The sequence below is a fragment of the Camelus ferus genome, chromosome 34 (genome assembly GCF_009834535.1).
Source record: "Camelus ferus isolate YT-003-E chromosome 34, BCGSAC_Cfer_1.0, whole genome shotgun sequence".
Lineage (NCBI taxonomy): Eukaryota > Metazoa > Chordata > Mammalia > Artiodactyla > Camelidae > Camelus > Camelus ferus.
Genome location: NC_045729.1, coordinates 3,706,251 through 3,728,681, shown reverse-complemented (window position 1 = coordinate 3,728,681; position 22,431 = coordinate 3,706,251). Strand labels below are relative to the sequence as shown.

The 22,431-nt window shown below is 42.1% G+C and overlaps 1 long non-coding RNA gene across 2 annotated transcripts in view; it reads left to right on the top strand.

Moving 5' to 3' along the window:
* The window catches only part of LOC106730912, a 55,794-nt gene that overhangs the window by 6,547 nt on the left and 26,816 nt on the right, over positions 1–22,431 (top strand). The window contains exons 2-3 of one of the 2 annotated variants that reach the window (XR_004317206.1): positions 16,902–17,042; positions 19,449–19,557. This is a non-coding gene — a long non-coding RNA (uncharacterized LOC106730912). The remainder of the gene's footprint in view (positions 1–16,901; positions 17,043–19,448; positions 19,558–22,431) is intronic. The other variant, XR_001367355.2, reaches the window with a different exon arrangement.

Below are 22,431 nucleotides of genomic sequence, written 5' to 3'. Positions count from 1 at the left end.
TGCAACTGAGTATTTTTCTTAACCGTCTTTTCAGTAGAATTTTTGACGTCTAATGGCCTCTTTTCATTTTCTCCTCTTCTCTGTAATTTTCAGTCAAAGCTGAAATAATTCTTTAAAAAATTTTGTGGGCCTCCTGAGAATCCTACCAGGGTTTATTCCATTCGATAAAAGCCCATAGATCTCTTCGAGAGAGGTCCTCCTAAAGGGCCGAAGCTTCTGCTGAGGGACAATGTCCCTAAACATCTTAAAAGTTCTGTTGTTTGATTGCGAGTCAAGCTCTTAAAATCTTTATGGGGCCTCCATTTAAATGAATAGTACTCGGAGGCACAATGTTTTCCTGAAAGTGTCCTGTATTTGATCTTTGTTTGAAAGCCCTTTGTAAAATTTATCATTGTTTGCCATTGGGAAGGGCTGAGAATGTTCAAGACCATTGTTTTTTTTAGTGGTTTTAATGGTTTCCTGGCAAGTTCAATTTAAGGCTTTCATATGACAGGCTTACCTCCTGTAAATGTCAGGAAGAAACCCGGTATCACTTTAATACTCTGGTGGGGAATAGCAGAGGCTCACTCAGTTCATTGCGTACATGTTGTGCTTTCGTCTCCAGTGGCAGGTGGCCGTGTTGCTAAACTTTCTGCCACTTCATAACAAGAATCTCCTTTCGTCTAGTCTCCAATAAGATTTTCTTCAATTTCCTTTTAGACGTCACTAGCATTTTCCTCAAAGTCCAAAATTATATGGCCTGTGTATTCACGGCACTTAAATTTTTCACTAACCTTCTTCTCAAACTCCTTACAGCTTTTCCAGTTTCCACCCACTGCTTGGTTCCAAAGCTGTTCTCACATTTTAGGTTTTAGTTATGGTACTCCCCTTCCAAGTAACAAAACCTTTAGGACAGTAATTCCAGATCAATGTATTTATTTCCCATCCCAGACTGGGATAGAAAAACTCAGGAGACTGTAACTTGCTTAAGGTCCCACAGCCAGTACGTGGACGAATTATGACTCAAAACTAAGAATAATCGAAGTGCGTCTTCCCTTCACCTCAGTACCGCGCTCTCTCTGGAGGAAAAACGGCAAACAGAATTTATGAACAATTTGGAATTGCTGAAGTCTTGACAAGAACATCAAATCATACAATTCTAGGTGGCCCTGTTTGGATTGTACTTGACTGTTCTGTCCAGCACAGAGACCCTGAGTCTACAGATGGCCCCATTTTACAAATGAAGAAATGGCGAAGTATTAGAATCTGGATTTAAACAAGTGTCTAGTGACCTCAAAATACTTTATCTTCCCAGTGTCCAACCATCCACATCATGCCTTATTCATTCATCTTTGAACCACGTCAAAGGTATTATGTTGACCAAGTAGGGACAGAATGGGACTAACTGTAAGACCTCACGTTCTCCGTACTTGGGGGCCCTTCATCTATAAAAGGGGGAAATGGTAGGCTTCCCATGGGATGTTGCTGGATCTGAGTGAGGCAGTGCACGTAAAGCCGAGCAGCGCTGGGCCTGTCGTCAGCTTTCCATAAACATTCTCGCGTGGTTGGGGGTCCTTAAGAGATTCGCGTTCCAGCCCCAGTTAGCGCGGGCTGGTCATCTCAACTGTTCAGGGCCCTGCTTCAGGTCCGCTTCAAAACAAAGACGAAAGTCATCCATTCTGGATGCCACTAAGACTTGATGAGGAAAAAAACGAAATGAATTACCTGACAGGTATTGGGTTCCACGGCAGAAAGTTATTCCGGAGGCCTGGCCTCCTGTATCACCATCTCCGAGGGTATGAAAGAAGTTCATTCTGCGTCTGTAATGCCCCTTTGGCTCCAGCCTGGAGCCGGCGATTCATTAAAAACTGTGAGCAGTGCCAATCTGTCTGGGGCTTTATGAGGCAGATGAAACGGGGCCTCGGAAGAGACCGTCGGTTCCACCGTGGCTCGGGCTGGGCGCTGGCCCCTTGAGTCGTGTGGGGAGATGAAGGCACCAGCTCACCCACTTCGCTTCAGACGGGGCTGCCCTCAAGGGCCAGGGCACTGGTCTGCCCCCGAGGCTTGGAACGAGGCTCCAGCCTCATCCCCCAGCCTCCCAAGGCCCCGCAGTCGGCCTCACACTTTCCCGGGCTTATTCCTGGTGGCAACTGGTCTCACAAGGTAGGAAAGTATGAATTTGGAGCTTTGCGGTCATTTTTATGTAACAATGTTTTAATACATAAGATGTTAGAGTCAAGCTTTCTATGCTTTCCAAACGGTGTCTGTATTTTGATTTTTAATGTGCTCCTGAACGAGGCTGTCTGCCAGCACCGGCCAAATCTGGTTAAGAAGGGCTCCTGTACCTGGAAAGGGTCCCTCGAGAAAGCACTTCAAGTCATTTATCCAGGGCTGGCTGCTTTCGCTCTTGGCTTGGAGACTGTCAACTTTCCACCAGACCTGCCGCAGAGCAGAGTACCTCCTCTCGGAGAGGGCGAGAGAGCCAGGAGGGAGCAGGTTGCAGGCACGGAGGCCATAAAGCAGATGTTATTAGTGGGCATTGGGTGAGGTTGGGAGGCCGAGTACAGCAGCTTTATTTCAGCCTCCACGGTGGGCCACAAGACTGTGGTCTAGGAGGAAAGCTACTCCCACTTGGCCGGGCCTGGCATCCTGAGAATCCCCAGGCGAAGAAACACTTCTGCCTGGTGTGTAAATTCAGAGCTCGGGTCTGGAAGGAGGGATGTTGGTGAAATGCAACAGCCCTGCGAGCTGTCAAAAAGACACCAGTTTGAGAACTCAGAGCGAGGGGTTGAAATAGCTCATGACCACCTAGTTTTCATTTGGTTTTGATGATTCTTAAAGTAATAAACCTGGCTAATAACAACAACAACAACAACAAGAAATAAAGGAAAGGAAGAAAGAAGGAAAGGAAGAAAGAAAGAAAGAAAAAGAAAGAAGAGAAAAAGGACCAGAGAAGATCAGATCGGGTGGAATCTGGTTTCCCTTCACTGAGTGGGGCTCGTGTGTCTGGGTTCTGCGTGCTGCTGGGTCTGGGGGCAAGAAGCTCACGTGTCATTTACCCAGCTTAGGATACACACGCCACATTGCACCTCTGGGGCCCCGGGTCGTCTTCCTGTCACTCTGATGTCTTCATTCTGAAAGAAAATCTGTGTACTTCAGTGTTCCCACACCCCCTCAGGGTCTAGAGAAACTCTCCTGGCAGCTGATGACAGAATTGAACCAGATAAACTGAACCCTTGCCTAGTAGTCTGCGTTTGGGTTTCTTTTTTTTTCCTCCCAGAGAAGTGAAATAAGGATAACTCGTTGACTCTGAATTTGACCAGCTTTAGATAAGATTCCTCCACATCACCAGGGGGTCTGTAAGTTCCTCTGAGTTCCTCCTGAGCAGCCCCCCTGGGGTTGAAGGCCTTTACTGATACTTCCCCCTGCCATCTTCTCCCTCCCACCCCTCTTATTCATGTATCCCCTTGGGAAGATTCTAGCAAAATGTTCCGGTGATTATTTCTAGCATTGGAAATGATGACATGGAATGAAATCTGCAGAGGCCAGACTGGTCTCACTGAGACATATCTGAGCATTTCACACTCAAGTGATGTGACTGTGTGTGTGTGTGTGATGAACAGCCACCGGGACGATCCCCAGAGAGATGTATGCACGTCGCATAGAACACGCCACAGATGGAGATGTTGTTCCTTACGGGTTTGTCTGTTGTGCAGAATTACCTTTTCAAAAATAAATGTATTTATGATTTTTTTTTACCACCCTTTGAGCTTATGGAGATCAGGACCAATTCAAAAAGGCTCCTTTTTGTCTTTAAGAATTATCTACAGATGTGAACTCTGTGTGGTAGTATAACTTATTAGGCTGGATTGGGTGTTTAAACTGGAGAGGGTTAAAAGGAGATAGTTCTCACTTTCCATACCTCTTCAAAGAGAAGTCCAACTGTTGTGTGCCAAAGCCTAAATATCTAAAAGCTGAAACCGACTGGAAGCTTGGGCACATCCTGGAGGAGTACTTTTAACCTCCCAAACTTCAGGCGTGTAGCATCGAGCCATTAATTCCTTGCTCTACGCGTTCATTCATTCTGTAGCCCTTTCTCCTCCTACTCAGCGTTGTCACTTTCTGTACTCACAGTGGTTTGTCTTTCCTGTTGTGATCTGTGAAGCAACCATTAACTTCAGGGTTTCATCAGTTCAAAGTTAGGAGTAGGCAGTTGACTCTTCCAAATGTAATTGGAAAGCAACCCGGAAGACATAGGATGGAGAATTAACGCAGAGAGCAGCCTCGAACTAAGAAAGTTAAAGTTGGGCCCAGGGAAAAGCCTGGGAGCCAGGAGAGATGGTCTTTGGTCTCTTTATCCTTGCTCTCTGCATTGTTTTTCTCTCGTGGAATGCAGTTCTGTGCTCCGTCTTTGTCCTGCCAGCACCTGAAACACAAGTCCACACCCCCATGACAGTGATTGAAAGTGCCTTTTTTCCCAGGGGCTTCAGAGGTTGAATGCAGAGGGCAGGGCTTAACTCCCGAAGTGAATGTCTAATGATGGATTTGATTCTTGTGGCAGTCAACTAACATAGGTTGTCTGGAAGCAGACTTCTACAACGACCCCTAAAATCCACTAGGGACTTGTCCACTCAGATGGTTCTCCTGCCAGCCTACTCAAAGAGCTTCATGTATTTTAACCTTCAGCATGACTTAAAGGTAGACAAGCTCCCCGCTATTGCACATGTAGGAAATTGAGGAACAGAGCATTTAGAGAAACTAAGAAAAGAGACTAGAAACCATCACTAGTTTTTAAGCTAATCTCTTTCTGCTCTGTAACCATAACACATACTTGGCGATTTCCAGGAAGTAGATCTCAGACCCTCTCGGATGAAGGCTTTTAATGATGTGCCGGTGAATTAATATGGAGTGATTGCCGGCAAAACTGCACCTCTACACTCCCACTATGGGTACAGGAATTTTGAATTACTGCTTTCCCTAAGTCATTATCATCAGGTAATAACTATATATTTCTTTCTCCAAAATGTATATTTAGCCTGAGAATTTCTGATTAAATTGGATATTTCTATCTGATACAAACTGATGTAACTTAGCAGTTGAAAAATTATTGTGTTATGGATGAAGATGAACAGTGTAACATTTTTCTATAAACTGAAAATCAGTGTATAGAACACTTTGAATTCTCTTTCTGCAAGGGATGGGATTATTGGTTTTCAGTATTCCAGTAGTCTGGCATACTGTACTATTTTTAACTACCAAATCATCACATTTTACTTGGATAGTAATGTTATTATTTAAAATACCTGGAACCTGAATCAATTTTGTCTCAAAGAACAAGAGCAATGACTCAATTTTTCAACTGAAATGAAAAGACAATCTGATGCACAGTCTACAAGTCTAGACAGATCTGCTCTGTGCAAGATACAATAAGCAACTGGATTGTGCTATTGCAAGTTTCTATTACAAGAATATTTATTTTTGCTCAAAGATTTTTCGAACCAGTGGAATGTGAACACAATAGTATTGAACTTTTTGTAAAATCTTTTTTTAAAGTTTTATTTTTTTAATTGAAGTGTAGTTGATTTACAATGTTAGTTTCAGGTGTACAGCACAATGATTCAATGTCTATACTTTCAGGTTCTTTTGCATTATAGCTTATTACAAGAAATTGAATATAGTTCCCTGTGCTGTACCGTAGGTTAGTATTGAACTTTAAACGTGATAAAATAAAGGAATTGGAATAAGTCATAAATACATTCTTTGAAACAAAAACTATAGGTTGCTATCAATAAAAGACAGCTTTTGCAATAAAAAAAAGTTTAAAAAGATCTCCTTAAAATTATTAACAAAAAGATGACATTATTTAAAGATATAAGAACCTGAGGAAAATATCTGAAGTTAGCTCATAATTATCTCCTCACTGACCTTAAGACTGTTAGAGTCAGAAAAAGCTTTTGTCAACAGCTGGAAAATTTCTTGTGAAAATGTGTGTGTTATTTAAAACTGACACATTGCTTTTTTTTAAAGATAACATTTAAAATATTAAATAATATTCCTTATTAACCTTTGACTATTCCCTCCGTATTTTTCTTTCATGTTAGTGACTTTGTTTTTGGAACATTTATTTTTATTAATAATATTTGTAAGTACTTTAAGATGGCAATGTTATATTTAATGTTTACATTTATATAAATACATTTTTACTGGAGATGATTTTAGTTTGTAAATGTTGTATCTGAACGCGTGATATATTTATGACATTTTATATGAAAAAATTTAAATTAAAAAATGCCCAGCCTTAAGTGAAGTAAGTACAAATAACGGTAAGCTAGTTTTAGTTTTTTAAAGGGCTTTGGACTCCTAAAGTATTTCATGCCTAATCCACTACCCAAAACAATTTGTATTCAAAGTTTAAAAAGTTATCTGTTAGTACAACATTTTCAAAGAATTTTTATCATCATCATATTACAAGCAAGGAAACTGAGAGATGTGGGTTATGCCTCTATTACTAATGGTCAGGTTTATGTAGTTATTGGTGTAATTTAACAATTTACAGTTGCTATTTCATAAAAATTCCTTAGTTTTTATGACACTATTAATCTTCCAACTAATTCCTGTGGATTGAAGAAGTTCATTTAAATTTGTATCAACAGGTAGTTTAGAAACCAAATGATGTTGAATGCCTTGTTATGGAAAATAGTGGCTGCTCATTTTTCATCTCTACTCCTGTCCTGATCCCCAGAAGTGATCATTTTGAATCTTTATATAAATGTATTTTTTGGCATTAACCTTTTAGTTCAGTCTTTTGATTTATGAATTTTATATGTTTGTTGACTTCTAGTACTGTCCTCAATTTCTGCTCAAATACAATATTCAGTCTTGTCATTATTATGACTATGTTAATACCGCCAAGCCAAGTAGTTTGCTATGGTTATTTGTCCTTTTGTACAACTTTTTCTTCTACCTGGAGGTAATATTATTATATAGAATTATGGTGACTAGTAATATTTATTAATATATAGTCACTATATTGTAGTCACTTCATTTCTTCAACTGTTTAGTTTTCTAAGAACATATGATGAAACCTTCCCACACCTTCCAATAGCTTCATAACAAGCTTATGAATCAACACATTTCACTGCACAGTTGAAGCTGTCAGGTACTTTCTTACTTCCGCTCCTCTCACCCCCATCTTTGGGGAGGGGAAGGGTCTGAAGGCATCATCTATTTACTGTGCAGAGCATCACCCTGGTCTTTCTCTGTGCTTTGTGTCTGGCATCTCCCTGGTTCAGTTTCTCCAGGGGAAGCATTGCTGGAGAGAAAGCCCCTTGTCTGCAGTGGAGGGGCAGGGGGTTTGGAGAGGCAGCGTTACCTGACAGCCTAGGGTGGGAGCAGGACCCAGGGCCCAAGTGTTCCTTATACAGACTTTCAGACATGTCTTCTCTTTTTAGTGTCTTGGCCTCATCTCTAACACATGCCTTGAATTCTGGAATTTTCCAGCATTTGCTTCTCAAAACCATATCTCCCCTCAACTCCCCCTACTTTTCAGGCATTGAGTTTGGCCCTCCTCCTCGCACCTAAATGATTTATAGTTCTCCTGTTCACCTTTGCCATTTGATTCAGGGCTATAGATTTTTTGATTTCCATGAAAAATACATAGTACGGTTTGTTTTCTATTTTCCTGGTTTTGAGATGATTTTTTGGAGCGACTGGAGCCATCTTGGCTCTTCCAACTGAAAACTGGATGCCTTTTATAGATTTTTTTAGAAGGCTTTGTTTTTAATTTTCTGGCCAACAGTCTGTGGTATACTCGTCCAGTGGGCTTTTAGGATTCATAGAGTTCCTTTATATTCAGATGTTTTGGTTGGGGCCGTTGGGTAGCAAACAACAGAGACCGTGTCTGGTTAACTTCAGCTCACAGAATCCCAGGGCAAGCCGGTGGCCAGGTCTCAGAAGGGGCAGAGCCTAGGGAAGCTCTGAGCATCTAGCAGGAACCAATGCGCAGTCTGTCCACTGGGCTGTTTTGAGAGGATTGCACCTCACCGCTCCTGTTCTTTCGTCACTTCATTCAGTCAGATTCCAAGCAGAGCAAATATGATTGTCCAAACTGGGATCACATGCCCATTTTTAAAGAATTCTTAGCCAAAAGAAAGGCAAAGGGATGTTGGCAGGCAAAACAAAGCAAATAAATAAATAGATGTCCACCCAGGCGATAATTTTATAGGGTTGGAGAGGTTAATGGAAGCTGGCTTTGCTTTTTTGAGATCTTTCAGGCAAAATTCTCCTTGGGAGATGCCCGTACCACTGGCAGGTCACTTTTATTGCCCTGTGCCTGGCTGGTACAGGCTGTACGCTTAGGAGAGACACAGTGCACTTGCCACCAAAAACCCATCTGAAATAAGTACGACTCTCTTGAAATGCTTTCCATAGGATGTTTGGGGCTAGAATTCTTTGGAGCAGACTTAAAAAAATCTTTCTAGGGAGTCGGTGATTTATTTATTTATTTATTTTGCACTCAAGTTCAAAGAGAATTCTTTCTAGGAAGAGCCCCTGACATAATCATGCAGTTTTCAGCGGGGAGAAAGTTTAGTTCTTTACTCTGGGTCCCTGTGAGGACTCAGGGTCATACATCTCAAATGTTCAGGGTAGTCAACAGAGTAATTTATGACCTGGGGTTTCAGGAGTCGGCTTAACTCAAGCATTTGAGAGAAGGAGGGACAATCCAGTGTGTTTTCCCAAGTCCTTTTCTTTGCAGATCAGATGGTGATCTTTGTAGCCAGGCACCCATCTAAAATAACATCAATATTTCAGTCTCGAGGGGGAAAGCAGTTTCAAAAGTTTGTGAGCTGTCAGCATAATTACGCCAAGAGCCTGGCAGAGCACAAAGACATTTCCCAGAAACTTTAGGCCCCAGAGAAGAGTTATGTCAAACAGATAGAATAGTTTCGAATTTCTTGAGAAAAGGAAAATTACAGTAATATTTATAAGGGGAATCTGTACAAATCCAATGTTTTCCTAAAGTCATCAGTGCTCAGACTTCAGCCTGAGAGTGCTTTTGGATAAATAATCTGAAGTTGGTGTGAATTTTTGGTGTTTGGAAAATTTATTAGTAAAGTGAAACTCAGGGACATTGCCCTCTTCTGGAAGCACTAGTCAATATCCTTCCTGCAGGGAGGTGTAATAATACAAAGTGAACTTAAGGAGGAACATACGGGTACCAGGTCTGAACTTCACCCATCAGATGAACATGTTTCAGCCACGGAGAAGTTGCAATACAGATAGAAATATCACATTTGAGATGCTGCTAAAGTTAGGGCCTGAGAATTGCGATGCTGACGAGTTCAGTTGTTTTCAAAAGACTTGGCTGTTAGCAAATTGCTGTAAAACATCATTTGTCTTAGTGCAAGGAATCCACAGTCTTACCCTCAGTTTCCCAAAGAGAATGCCGAACAGGCAAGGGAATGTGAGAGACAAGTATTGAATCGAAGGAAGGGATGAGGCAGGCACTTAAGTAACTTCAGTTAGTGGTTCCCACTGCTTGTGAATTTCAGAAGACAGAAATTGCTGAAGATAACGTGGCCTGAAGCAGTAGACAGGATTCAGCAAAGCACAAAACTGGTTGATTGTTGGAGAGATGACTTAGTGAATTGTTAAGTCTCACACAATTATCACCAAGAGAAGTGACTTTTTTTTAAATTGCTGGATTTGAAAAAGACAATAGCGCTGAAAAGGGGTTTCGTCAATCTCGTCAGCTAATTGGCTTAAAAGGGTGAGTGGGGGTAATGCTTGTGGGTTTCAACCAGCTAGAACAAAGTACCTTACCCTGCTGAGCTGTAAGAAGTTCTAAGCACGGTATGTGTGCTTTTCTGATGGTCGCCTCATGGCAGCCCCAACAATTCTATGAGGATAGATGAAGTCTGGCAACTCTGGGATAAAAACGAATTCAAATGAAATTTCATCCCAACAGTATTGTGCCTTTATGTTTAACAAGTCTGATTCACTTCCATGAATATTTTTTGAGCACCTCTGATTTTTTTTTAAACTAGCCCTAGTGTTAATATCAATGCGTCTAGAAATTTTATAATAATGAATTTCTTGTGAAATATAGCAAGCAGGTCATTAATCCCTTTAAAGTCCAATTTAATGCAATGCTTCATGACAGGAAGTGAGCAGGATAATAAAAACCTTTACTGCTTAAAACCACCTTAATTTTTTTATGGCCTAGTTGGCCTGACAAAATATTCTCTCTGAGTCATCTTTTCAAAGTGTGGTCCTGGGGACTTATTAAAGACATAGCAGCAGGTCTCATTGTCCATTGACTAAGGCCCTCAAAACTTGAACCACTCAGGCAAGACCTTTTAAGTAAGAGGGACACTGCTGAATGTCTTTGTGTGGCCCGTGGTCCGGGAAACGATGTGCCCTTCTTTCAGATCTTTAAATCGTATTCCTGACAAGCCAGCCTTGTATAGTTTTACATTTACTTATAACTGACCACATTTTTACTGACGAAAGAGATCGTAAAGCCCGACATGGTTCTATCTGGCTTGTTAAGTGTTGAAATAGTTATATCAAGTTCATTAAGGTACAGATTGAACATGGAGCCATTTGCCAAGTACGGGCTGAGGGGAGGAGCGATTTGTAATTTGCCAGCCGCTGCTCCAGTCTTTGGCCAATAGCCAGGAATCCCCAGCACCAGTTTTAAACCAACAGAAGAGCAAGGAAGGGAACAGAGAAGTCTCTCTGGCTTGTATGTAGGACTTTTGAATCTTACTGCTACTGTCATTAACGTATTTTTGAATCTCTTTTCTTATTAATCTCTGGAGGTTAGAAATCCCACGTTGATATCCTCGATAACGTTGTAAAGAATTCACAGCCAGAACTGTTTTCTATCCACATTTTCTAAGTATTACAATTTGAAAGCTGTTTTCCCCTTTTCTTCAGATTTCAAAAGAAATGGATTCACTTATAACTTAAAGCTTGTTTATTTCTTGAGTGTGCTCTATGCCCAGACACTCGAGGGACAGGAAATCCAGGGCCGAATGGTCCCTGCCCTCAGGGAGCTTCCGTTGGATGGTTGTCATCTTCTGTGGTGTGCTCCTTCTCACCCGAGTATGGCAGCCGGCAGCAACTTTCCATGTTCCTCAGAGGAAGCCGCTTGTTAAAACTAAATGATTATCATCTGGCTTTCGTTTTGGTCCACAACTTTTCAACCTTTTCCCCCAACTCTGCTGTCCCACTGTGTACACTGCCTCTTGGTTTTCATTCTCCAAGTACCCTAAGAAAGAAAAGAAAGTAGAAGGCAAAACAAAACAAAGAAACAAACACAAAAATCCCAGAGAAACAGCTGCTTGGGAACACTGCCATCCGTCCTGTCTCTTTAGGAACAGAAGCAGTTTGAAATCAGGAAGCTAGGCCTGTTTTCAGGTAGACCTACCAGGTTCATTCATTCATTCATTCATTCTTCCAGTAAGTATTTAAATTATTCATTTGTAATAATTTAAATACAAGGAGAAAATACCACCCACTTCTACCCCCACCACTCAGAATTAACCACAGTTAACATCCTGGCATAATTGCTTCCAGTCTTGTGAGCATTTAACGTGGAGTATAAGAATGACCAGAAATCTTACTAATAAATGCTCATCCTGTTTCACAGCACTTCACTCAATAGCGGGACCCACGAGGCACCTAATTACGTTCATTGACTGAGGAGCAGAATGAATGGTTTTTCGGGGAAGTTTCTCAAAACGTTTCTTCAGATGCAGTGGAATGACTTGCTGTGACTCTCACTGCAGAGCCCTCACGTCCGTGGTCGCTCTCCTGGGTCCTCCCCGCACTGCCACAAAGCTTGTCTGTGTACAGTCAGACAGGCATAAGCGGCAATGGGTCTTCTGTTATCTACAAAGTGTTTGGGTGTGGGTTTGGCGGTTGGACTCTGCTGAACTCAAAAGCTCTTGTGAACACAGACTTAACTGCAAGTGATTAAACACACACACTCACTCACTCCCCTCTTTCTGTAACACACACACACACACACACACACACACCATTGGCTGAAATAATTACAAAATGCTTAGAATAAATTGTCTTTGACAGTGATTGGCCCTGGGGGAGGGTAGCACGTTACACTGCGAATTTCTTCCCCACTGTCTTCTCCAGTGGTGCATCCACTGTCTGAGGGGAATTTCCCAGCAAACCTCTCCCACCCCTTTGATTCCCTGGCAGCCTTTTTTCGGGGATTGAGTGTGTCTGAGTTCAGCCTTGATAAGTGACACAGAGGGAAAGATTTCAGCTGCCCATGGCTCTCACAGGAAAAGGGATCTTCTTCTGTCTGGTGTGGGTTTGTGGTGGGTGTTCAGAGGAGCCGATTAAGCCCCAGGTGCAGCCCGTGTCATTGCCTGCTTTTCCCTCTCTGCTCAGTCCTGAACCAAGTATGAGACCAGACACGTTCGGTCCGCCCTTCCCCGATGGGCTGACGGCAGTGGGAACCCTGATCTGAAGCCCTTGTTTGACTCCAGGCCAAGCGTTTCAAACAGGCCTTTCATAGCCGGGAAAACCCCTGCTAGACCTGCGGGACCCGCCACACAACCACACACGGCTCAGCTCGTGTCAACAGAACTGATAACCAAATTGGGCTTCTTGGCTTCCTGGCCCCGGCAGCCTTGCCAAGCCGCTACCCTCCGAGTCCCAATTAACACGCGGCTGCCCTCGATCCGTGAGGTGGGAGCTGAGGGTTTGTTTACCACATAGTTAACAGGCAAACACAACTTAATCACAAGGAAAACAGCTTTTATGAGAATCATCTTGAAGTCCTTCTACGGCCCTAGTAAACCATCCTAGGAAGCCAAAACCTAGAGTTCCCTCCGATTTCGTTACTGTCGGAGGAGAGGCTGGTACGGTCTTGCTTTTTGACCAGGCGAAGAGATGTCTCGCCCTATTCTGAAGGCCTCTCCAGGTGACCACCCTCCAGGATCCTCTGTCCTGGGCTGCACTTTGGGAAGAGAGACAAGGCTGGGGAAAAAAAAAAACAAAAACACAACGTGTCTTTTAATCAGGGCCCACCGAGCACCAGGCAGTTTTCACACACTCTCTCCCATCCTCATTCCATCACTGTGCGCAGGACAGTGACCTCCTTTCACAGAGAAAACCAAGGCTCTTGCGGTAAGTCACTTCTGCAGATTACCTAGTTTAAGTCCAACCCTGGGATTTGAACCCAGGTCAAGAGGACTCCAAACCCCATTTCTTTCCACACTGCCTCATCTTCTATTGGAAGATCTGGACTCTGCTTTGGACCCACAGGATGCTAGGCAAATCTCCCAACAGCACAGCATCAATTTCTTTATCAGTAAACTTTTTTTTTACAGAATCAGATTTGATAATATAAACTTGTAAAGCATTATGCCAACAAACCCTGGAGTATTACATCAAAGAAAGGAGCATGCCAGGGCTGGGCAGTGGCCGTTCTGAGCTATTATTTATTACTGCAAGGCTTGTTGGTTAAAAATGAAGAATGGAGTCATGTGGATGTAGTATAAAGCACAGGAAAATAGTCAATAATGTTGTGATAACTTCACTGCTGACAGATGCTACCTGTTCTTATCTTGGTGATCATTTTGTAATGTATAGAAATAATTAAATCACCATGTTGTATACCTGAACCTAAACACTGCGTGTCCATTATAATTCAATTAAAAAGAAGAGTGGATGTTTTATTTGAAATTCTGATTTTTTAAAATTAGGGAGCATTTCATGAAATGTCGAGAACATGTTTTAAGACATAGGCTACTTATGAATGGAAAGAACGGCTGTCTTTCGGATGTGTAATCTATTCCATGGGAACTCAGACTTGAGTGTTCAAAAGAATCAGGTCATGCTGCTGGGGTGGGGAGGGTTTGCAGAATTCTTAGTCTCACCCAGCATCCATTCCTCTCTTTCTCTTTTCAAATAGGACCTAAATTTTTTTTTTTTTCACTTAACCTCTCACTTCTAACTGACCCCATCCTTAAGTCCGAATACAAAGGTAATGTGAAGAGAGGTTTGCTGGGGTTTCTGGGAAAGTTCTTCCGGGAAAGTTGGGATTTTAGCCCAGGTTGGAAGAATCCATCATCCCCTAAACTGTGAGATCTGTACCTACTAAAGGTGTGCACATAAGTTTAAATCATCTTCTCATGTGGATAATTTTTTCCTCTCCTTTTCATGTATATGAAAGTAATTGTATTAATACTGTTGTTTATTTAAGCTAATTTTTTTAACATTGTCAAAACATGAGAGTATGAAGAAGTCATGGTCTAGCAATTTGATTTTCTCATCCTAATGTGGTGGTAACATGAATAACCCCAAAGCTGAATAATTTTACAGAGCTGGGGGAGGGTTTATGTGATTTAGGGTTGAATGGGTGGTACTATTATCACTGCCTGAGTTCTAAAATGATAGAGGGTTAGAAGAGTTGGGGAAGGAGAGAAAAGTCTTTTTTTTTTAATTGAAGTATAGTCATTTTACAATGTTGTGTCAATTTCTGGAGTACAGCATAATGTTTCAGTCACACATCTACATTCATATATTCATTTTCATAGTCTTTTTCATTACAGGTTACTACAAGATAGTGAATGTAGTTCCCTGTGCTATACAGAAGACATTTGTTTCTTTATTTTATATAGAGTAGTTAGTATTTGCAAATCTCAAACTCCCAATTTATTCCTTCCCATCCCCTTTCCCCTGGTAACCATAAGTTTATTTACTATGTCTGTCTGTTTCTGTTTTGTAGATGGGTTCATTAGTGTCCTCTTTTTTCTTTTAGATTCCACATATAAGTGATATCATATGGTATTTTTCTTTCTCTTTCTGGCTTACTTCACTTAGAATGACAATCTCCAGGTCCATCCATGTTGCTGCAAATGGCATTATTTTATTCCTTTTTATGGCTGAGCAGTATTCCATTGTATAAATATACCACAACTTCTTTATCTAGTCATCTGTTGATGGACATTTAGGTTGTTCCCATGTCTTGCCTATTGTATATAGTGCTGCTATGAACATTGGACTGTGTGTATCTTTTCAAATTAGAGTTCCTTTTGGAAATATGCCTAGATGTGGGATTGCTGGGTCATATGGTAAGTCTGTTTTTAGTTGTTTGAGGAATCTTCATACTGTTTTCCATAATGGCTGCACCAAATGGCATTCCCACCAACAGTGCAGAAGGGTTCCTTTTAAGGAGAGAGAAGTCTTAATTGGAATCTGATTAGATTTGTATAGTTGAAGAAGCAAGGAAGCTCTTTTCAGAATGGGGAAAGGAAACAGCTTAAGAAAAATCACAGAGGTGGGAACAAGGAAGGCATTTCTCGAGAAGAGAGTTGACTTCGTTTTGGAAGACTGATTCGGTAGGGCCTTGAATACTGCATTTAGGAATATGGATTTTAATCTCTGACACTGGTGAGCCCTTGAAAGTTTCTAAATCAGGAGTTACATGATGAAACTATTGTTTTAGGGAAAATAATTTGAGGATATTGGGGATTAGTAGCCCCTCTAAGTATTTCAGTGCTACGGCTTGTTATTAATTACCTACGTACTCATTTCTTTTAGGTTTGGGGTAATTTTTTTCCAGGTCACTTGGGCTTTTAGAGCTGCGCTAATACATGTGGGTGAGTCTACTGCTCAATTTGCTCATTTTAGTTTCTTACTTTCTCTTTTTCTATTCACCTCTGCCTCTGTCCAGCTCTGCAGCACACCCACCTATCACCCCCACACACTCACGTGTATCCCACCCGTTCCCTTCTCCTCACCTCCATCCAACAGACTTACTTCTCCCTATTATCATTCACACTCTCCATCCTTCCTCATTTCCCTGATAAGTTCAGTTTGGATTTTTTTTTTAAGGTCATAAGAAAACCCTGGAATAAATGTACCTTTTTAATCTTTTATTTATTGAGAGCCTGCTGTATGGCAGGTAGTGTGGTAGCCTCTGGGGACACCAAGTTAGGCCATGGTACCTGTCCTTCAGTGTCAGTCTAGTGGGGAGGACAAACATCTATGCTATTAAAGCACAATATGATGGGAACTCCAAGAGGTCCGAATAATTCACTACGCTGATCAAAAGAGGCCAGCTCCTTGCCTGTCAAGTCTTCCAGGAAACCAGGACACAGGAATGTCACCTAGTTTTGGCCAATCAGATGCCTCTCCTCCGGACTTGGGATCTTGATCTAGTGAAGCAGAAAACGAGGAAGGAAGGGGTTCATTCTGGGCAGAATTATAGTGGTAAGAATGTCAGTGGCAGCATCCTGTGGCCTGGGCTGGTGGTGGCTGCTGGACCACTGTCTCCATGATCAGACCGGTCCTGTCAGGTCACCTTGGCTGACTCTGGCCGCCTTGGCTTTCTTGGTTCCTGTTAGGTTAACTGAGTTGGTTCTCAAGACCCTCCAGCAATTCTGGGAGCAACTTCTTATCCCTTAATACATTTTATTTTTGACTTAAATCAGAGTTGCTTTCTGTTGCTTACAATGAAGCACCCTGGCTAATCGTCAACGAGTGGCCACAACGGGTCAGGGAAATTAGTGCAGGGGAATTTGGGTCTTGTTGGACTAATTGCAGTGAAAACATAGCAATGTTTAAGAGATGGCAAACTGTAGCTCATGAAATACAATGAAGAAATAACGAAGTCATGGTTTATGTAGTCTGTAACAAGCACTGAAGGCCACTGTCGTAGACCAGGATGAAGGGTGTGAGAAATTCCACAGCCATAGGGTTAGAGCACTACTTCTAGTATCTCTGAACAGCCTCAAGAAAGACAATGTGAGGTTCAAGACCTTAAATTATTGGCTTTAATTCAGGGAGTTTCAGGGAATTTCTATGATTGTACTCAAATAATTCAGGCCTAAAATTCAGGGGATTTCTATGATTGTGCTAAAATAATTTCTCATCTCTTTCAGCTGCAGACTAAATGGACTTTAATTTGAGCCTTGCCAATTACAACATCAATTGGATGTGCAACTTTACCATATCTTTTATTGAATAATAAAGATGTACGTTGGGAAAGGATGGGATCCAGAGAACAGAAAGGAAAATTCAGGGTGCGTTAAATACTCAGGCCTCAAGCAAGTTCTGTTTGCTTGTTGTGATAGATAGAATAATTCCAAAGCGGTCCATATCCTAATCTCTGGAACGTATGAATGCGTTACGTACGTACAGAGCCAAAAAAGATTTGGCAGGTGTGATTAAGGTTAAGGACCTCGAGATGGGGAGATTATCCTGGACTACCCAGGAAGGCCCAATCAAATCACAGGAAACTTTAAAAGTGAAGAGCCTTTCCCAGCTGTGGCCAGAGGGGGATGTGGCCGTGGAAGCAAGGTCAAAGGGAGATGCAACATTGCTGATGTTGGAGATGCAGGAAGGGGACCACAAACTAAGGGATGCAGGCAGCCTCTAAGAGCTGAAAAATACAAGGAAATGAATTTTCCCCTAGAGCCACCAGAAGAGAGTGCAGCCCTGCCGACCCCTTGGTTTTAGTTCAGTGAGACCTGCGTCAGTCTTCTATCCTCCAGAACTATAAGGTAATACATCTGTGTTAGTTTAAGCCACTAACGTTTTGCGTGTTACAGTGACAATAGAAAATACAGCACCCGAAGACGTTCCTTCTCCATTTTTGGATAAGGCTGCTCCCTTTGAGATCATATAACTGTTCCATGTCAGGGATTGACGTGCGGGGAGAAAGCATTTGTCCTTGTGTTCCCCTCACCAGCCACTCATTTTCCTTAGACCCAGAAGCAAAGTTAGATCCCAGCCCGGCCAGATATAAACTCACACTTGGGAGAAGAATGTTGCACACCAATAAAATAAGATTAAAAAATTATCTCTGCAAAAATCTGTAGAATATGTGTGGGCATGGATTCTCAAGGTGCTAAACTAAGGAGAGAAAAGTATAATTTTAAGTCAGCTTAAAGTTTTTGAGATGGTGCAACTCTCAGAGAGTTAAAATTCAACTGGCCATCTTGAACAGCTGGGTAAATTTTTATTAATTATTCACTTGGGTGACTTAAACTTGAACTAGACAATATCCTATTTTGGATAAAATGGAGATATCATAAATTCCTTGGAATAATATAGTGGAATGAATCTTAAGATTTAGGAAGATAGGGAAAGCTGGAGTGGGTTTATCATACACAACTGATCTCTTATAAGACAGCATAGAAGGTGCTTTCTTTGCCAAGATCTTAGTAAATACATCATTGTATTTACTCTGAAAGGTGCTTTAGTGAATGTTTTCTGTAGGCCAGGAATGTTGATGGGAGCTTCTGCATTTAAAATGAGCTCCCTGGGGTGGGGGCAGGGTATAGCTCAGTGGTAGAGCACACGCTTAGCATGCACGAGGTCCTGGGTTAAATCCCTAGTATCTCCATTAAAAAATAAATAAATACAAGCTACTATGTACACAATAGATAAACAACAAGGTCCTACTGTCTAGCACAGAGAGCTATATTCAATGGCTTGTAGTAATCTTTAATGAAAAATAATATGAAAAAAAATGTATTACCGAATCATTATGCTGTACACCAGAAACTAATACATTGTAAATCAAAAAATAAAAATAAATTAAAAAAAATGAGCTCCTGGGTTTCATTGAGAAATGAGAGGAGCTCAGGATGGCAGAGGCCAAGTAAAAGTACTTACCACTGTGGACAGGGTCCCCAGAACGTTCCCCAGGATGGCTAACGATCCTGTGGTCCCCAGGCCTGAGACTGACAGGCTGCCCACAAGGATTCTGTTTGATTTGTACAATAGAAAAAACAAAACAAAACAGCAAAAAAACAAAAAAGCTCCCTTTGTTTCTGCCTGCCTTCTAATCTGGGTTCTCTGGCCTATCCAGAGATTCAGCGAGTGCCTCAATATTCTCTGAGTCAATTAGTTTGCTTCTTAAATCATCTAGAGTTGGTTTATGTTGCGTGTATTTAAGAACCTTGCCTTGGAGGACCATGAAGAAAGAAGACAGAGCTGGAGAGATAGATTAGAATCAGATTGTCAGGAGCTTTGTGGGATTATTAAAAAGTTTGGACTTTGTCCTGAAGGCAAAGAAAGCTTACTGGAAGATTTTAAAGAGAGATAAGTGTAATCAGAGGAGGGTTTTAAAATTGTCTTCCTGCTAGACCGAAGGGAGGGAGAAAACGAAGGCAGGGGTGGGGGGAGCAGTTAGGAGGATGTTGTAATAATTCAGGTGACAGCTGATGACAATACAGAAAAATCACAGTCGTGGAGGAGCTGAAGAGAGTAGGATGGATTCAAAGATACTTGAAAGGCTGTCCAGGGGTTGGTGACTGGGTAGAAAACAAGAGAGTGAAGATTGAAGATGACTTCAAAGTTTGTAACTTGATTGAACAGAGGGATAGTGGTGCCTTGGACTGAGTTAGAAGGACAGGAAAGAAAGATGGGTCTTGGGGAGAAGAGAATTTAAGGCATACTGAATTTGAGATCCTCTTCCCCAGGTGGAGATGCCCCTTAAGCAGCAAGAAACCTGGGGCGAGGATTTAGCAGCGAAGTACAGCCTGCAGGAGCAGGCGTGGGAGCCATTGTAGGAGTGCTAGCTAAAGCCAGGTAAGTAGAGGAGGTTCTCGAGGAGCACAGAAAAGTCGGAACTTTTCAATGAATTTGAAGATCCTGAATTGATGAGAACGACTTCTTAGTTACGACTTTGTACATACCCACAGGGTCTCATCATGACTTTCGTGGCAACCCTAGTTGCCTCAGGATGCCTGGCCATCCCCTGCCCCCACCCCATCTCCCCAGCACTCACTATTCCAGCTCACACCACCTGCCAGCATCCCTGACTCTGCCTCCCAGCCCACGGCAGGGCAGGTCAGAAGCAGCAGGGAGTTCATGCCTCTGAGAGCAGCCCTCAGCCCTGAAGGATGAGCACTGGAACAGAACCATCCCAGATTCCTCACACCTCCCATGGAATGACTTGGAGGCATATTCCAGCCCATGTCCCAGAGTTACCCAGCGGGGCTGACCCTCCGCTGCCCACACTAGTAAACTGCCTGATTATACACGAACTATTGACTTTGGGCCCGTCCCTGGCTTCTTCCCAGTCCCCACGGCTACTTCTTGGGATCACCTCCCAAATAAACTACTTGCATTCGAGTCCCTGTCTCAGGATCTGCTTCTGGGGGAATCCAGAGTCAGACAGGCTTTCCGTTCTTCCTGGTCTCCCGAGCATGAGCCATTTGAAATGTGTAAGCTGCTTTTCTTCTTTCTCACCTGCTGCCCATATTTTCTGCCTTATCCTCCGCCGTCGTCCCTCAGTTCTGCCTATCTCTCCTCTCCCGAAACAGACATGGAAGTATACATGAACCTCCTCAACCCTGAAGACACAAAGGGATAATAGACACCTGGAGAGAAAGTCCCTTATCTATTCTAGGAAACAGGTGCAATGATAGTCATATTTTGTATTTACTAAATCCTTTCCTTCCAAGAGTTCAAAGTGTTCCTTGTGGATCCCCTGTGGGCGGGAGGAGGACTGGCTTCTAGCACAGCTGTAAATCACGTGAAGTGTAAATTCTATGAAACTGGGCTTGAGAAATCGTTCTAGGTCCCCTTCAAGGGGCTCTCTCTCTGCTCCCTTCCTTGCTGGCACCTGGGCCTCTTCCTGCTGCCCCGTTTCTGTTTTCGCTGCACCTCATTTCTGGCCATGGTGACTTGCTCTTAGTCGCCTTTCAAGCGGTCTTGGCTGACAGGGGTGATTATGACTATTATTAATACGGTGTTATTTTCCCCCAAGACGTTTGCATTTTAATAGGACACATTTACAAACTGAAAAGCTAAAGCAATTGAGTAGCAGGATCATAGGCAAGTAAGAACTTTTGGTCAAGCACAGTATTAGTCCATTTAGCAATCTGCATGATCTCAAACTGATTGCTGGGCAACTTTTAAGAGGGAAAAGCATGGGTTCATGGAGCTCTAGTCATTTCTGTTTCAGAGACTCTTTTTAAAAAAAGGAAACAAACAATGATGAGATTCCATGTGGAAGGTGCATTTGATTACCCAGAGTGAGCTTTCGGTTAAGTTTTTTTTTCATTTTTCATTTATATTAGGTAGCACTGTTACAATTTGACTGCACATATACAATGTATTGCATGTAAATACATATACACAATATACTGCCCATATTTTAAAAAATTTATGAATATGTACTGTTCATTGTTTTTAAGAATGTTAAGAGCTTCAGCTTTTTTAACTTGCATAGTTATCAAAGGAATAAAGCCAACCACAAAATAAGAATTAATTCAAAAAGATACATACACCCTGCTACTAACAGCAACATTATTTATAATTGCCAAGATATGGAAGCATCCTAAGTGCGCATCAATAGTTGAATAGATAATGAAGATGCTGCATATATACGTGATGGAATACAACTCACCCGTAAGAAGAAAGAACGGTATTTTGCCGTTTGCAGCCCTTCATTCACTTTCTGTTTTCCACTTCAAAAACCAGATTTTATAACTGGCACGAACATTTCCATTACATCAAAAACAACAAAATACCTAGAAATAAACTAAACCGAGGAGGTGACCTTTACTCTGAGAACTATAAAAAATTAATGAAGGAAACTGAAGATGATACAAAGAAATGGGAAGCTATCTTGTGCTCTTGGATTAGAAGATTCAACATTATCAAGATGGGTTAAGTGTTATTGAGTGTTTGCTGTGTGCGGGGCACTCACTGAGGCAGAGGGCGGAGAAGGCACAGGTGTGAATGCTTTCCTGTCTCACTGGATTTTACCTTCTCTCTGTCTCGGGGTTGAAGGATGAAGACTTCTGCTCTCAAAATGGGCTCCAGAAGCAGCCTGCAGAAGAGGGGTGGGAACTTCAGCTCTGATCAGAATCCAGAACATCGGCCCAAGTTCAAGAAAATACCAATTTGGAGGGTTTTAAAAGCGTCTCCTTTTCCCTAAGCCCCATGCTCAGGAAGAAAGCAGAGCATGAAAAACCACTTCCTTCCACAACTTATTTTCAAAAAATAATGAGGGTGAGAGGGTAGAGCATTCTTCCCCAAAGTGTCTCCCTTAAAAGACGTGCTCCACCGAGGAAAGACGTTGATTGAAAAACAGCACAAATGCATTGTTTTCCTCTCCCCCCTCAAATATGAAACATCAGCTCCAGGAAGAGGAAATATTACACCAGCAACTTAGCAATACAAACATCCAACTTCAAACCCCAGAGGAATTTCCCTGCCGAGGGGAGGAGAGCTCCCCCTTTGCTGGGTATAGGCTGGCCTTCCTGCTAGAGACAACTGTCAAACGCTGCTGCCTCTCGTGACTGTGGCCCGAACGCTTTGTTAGTCCAGTGCCCCAGAATGCATTCAGCAGAAAGTCTACTTTCCAAGTGTTTCTTCTTCTTTTTTTTTTTTTTTTAATGGAGGGACCTGGGATTGAACCCAGGACCTTGTGCATGCTAAGCACTGCACTCT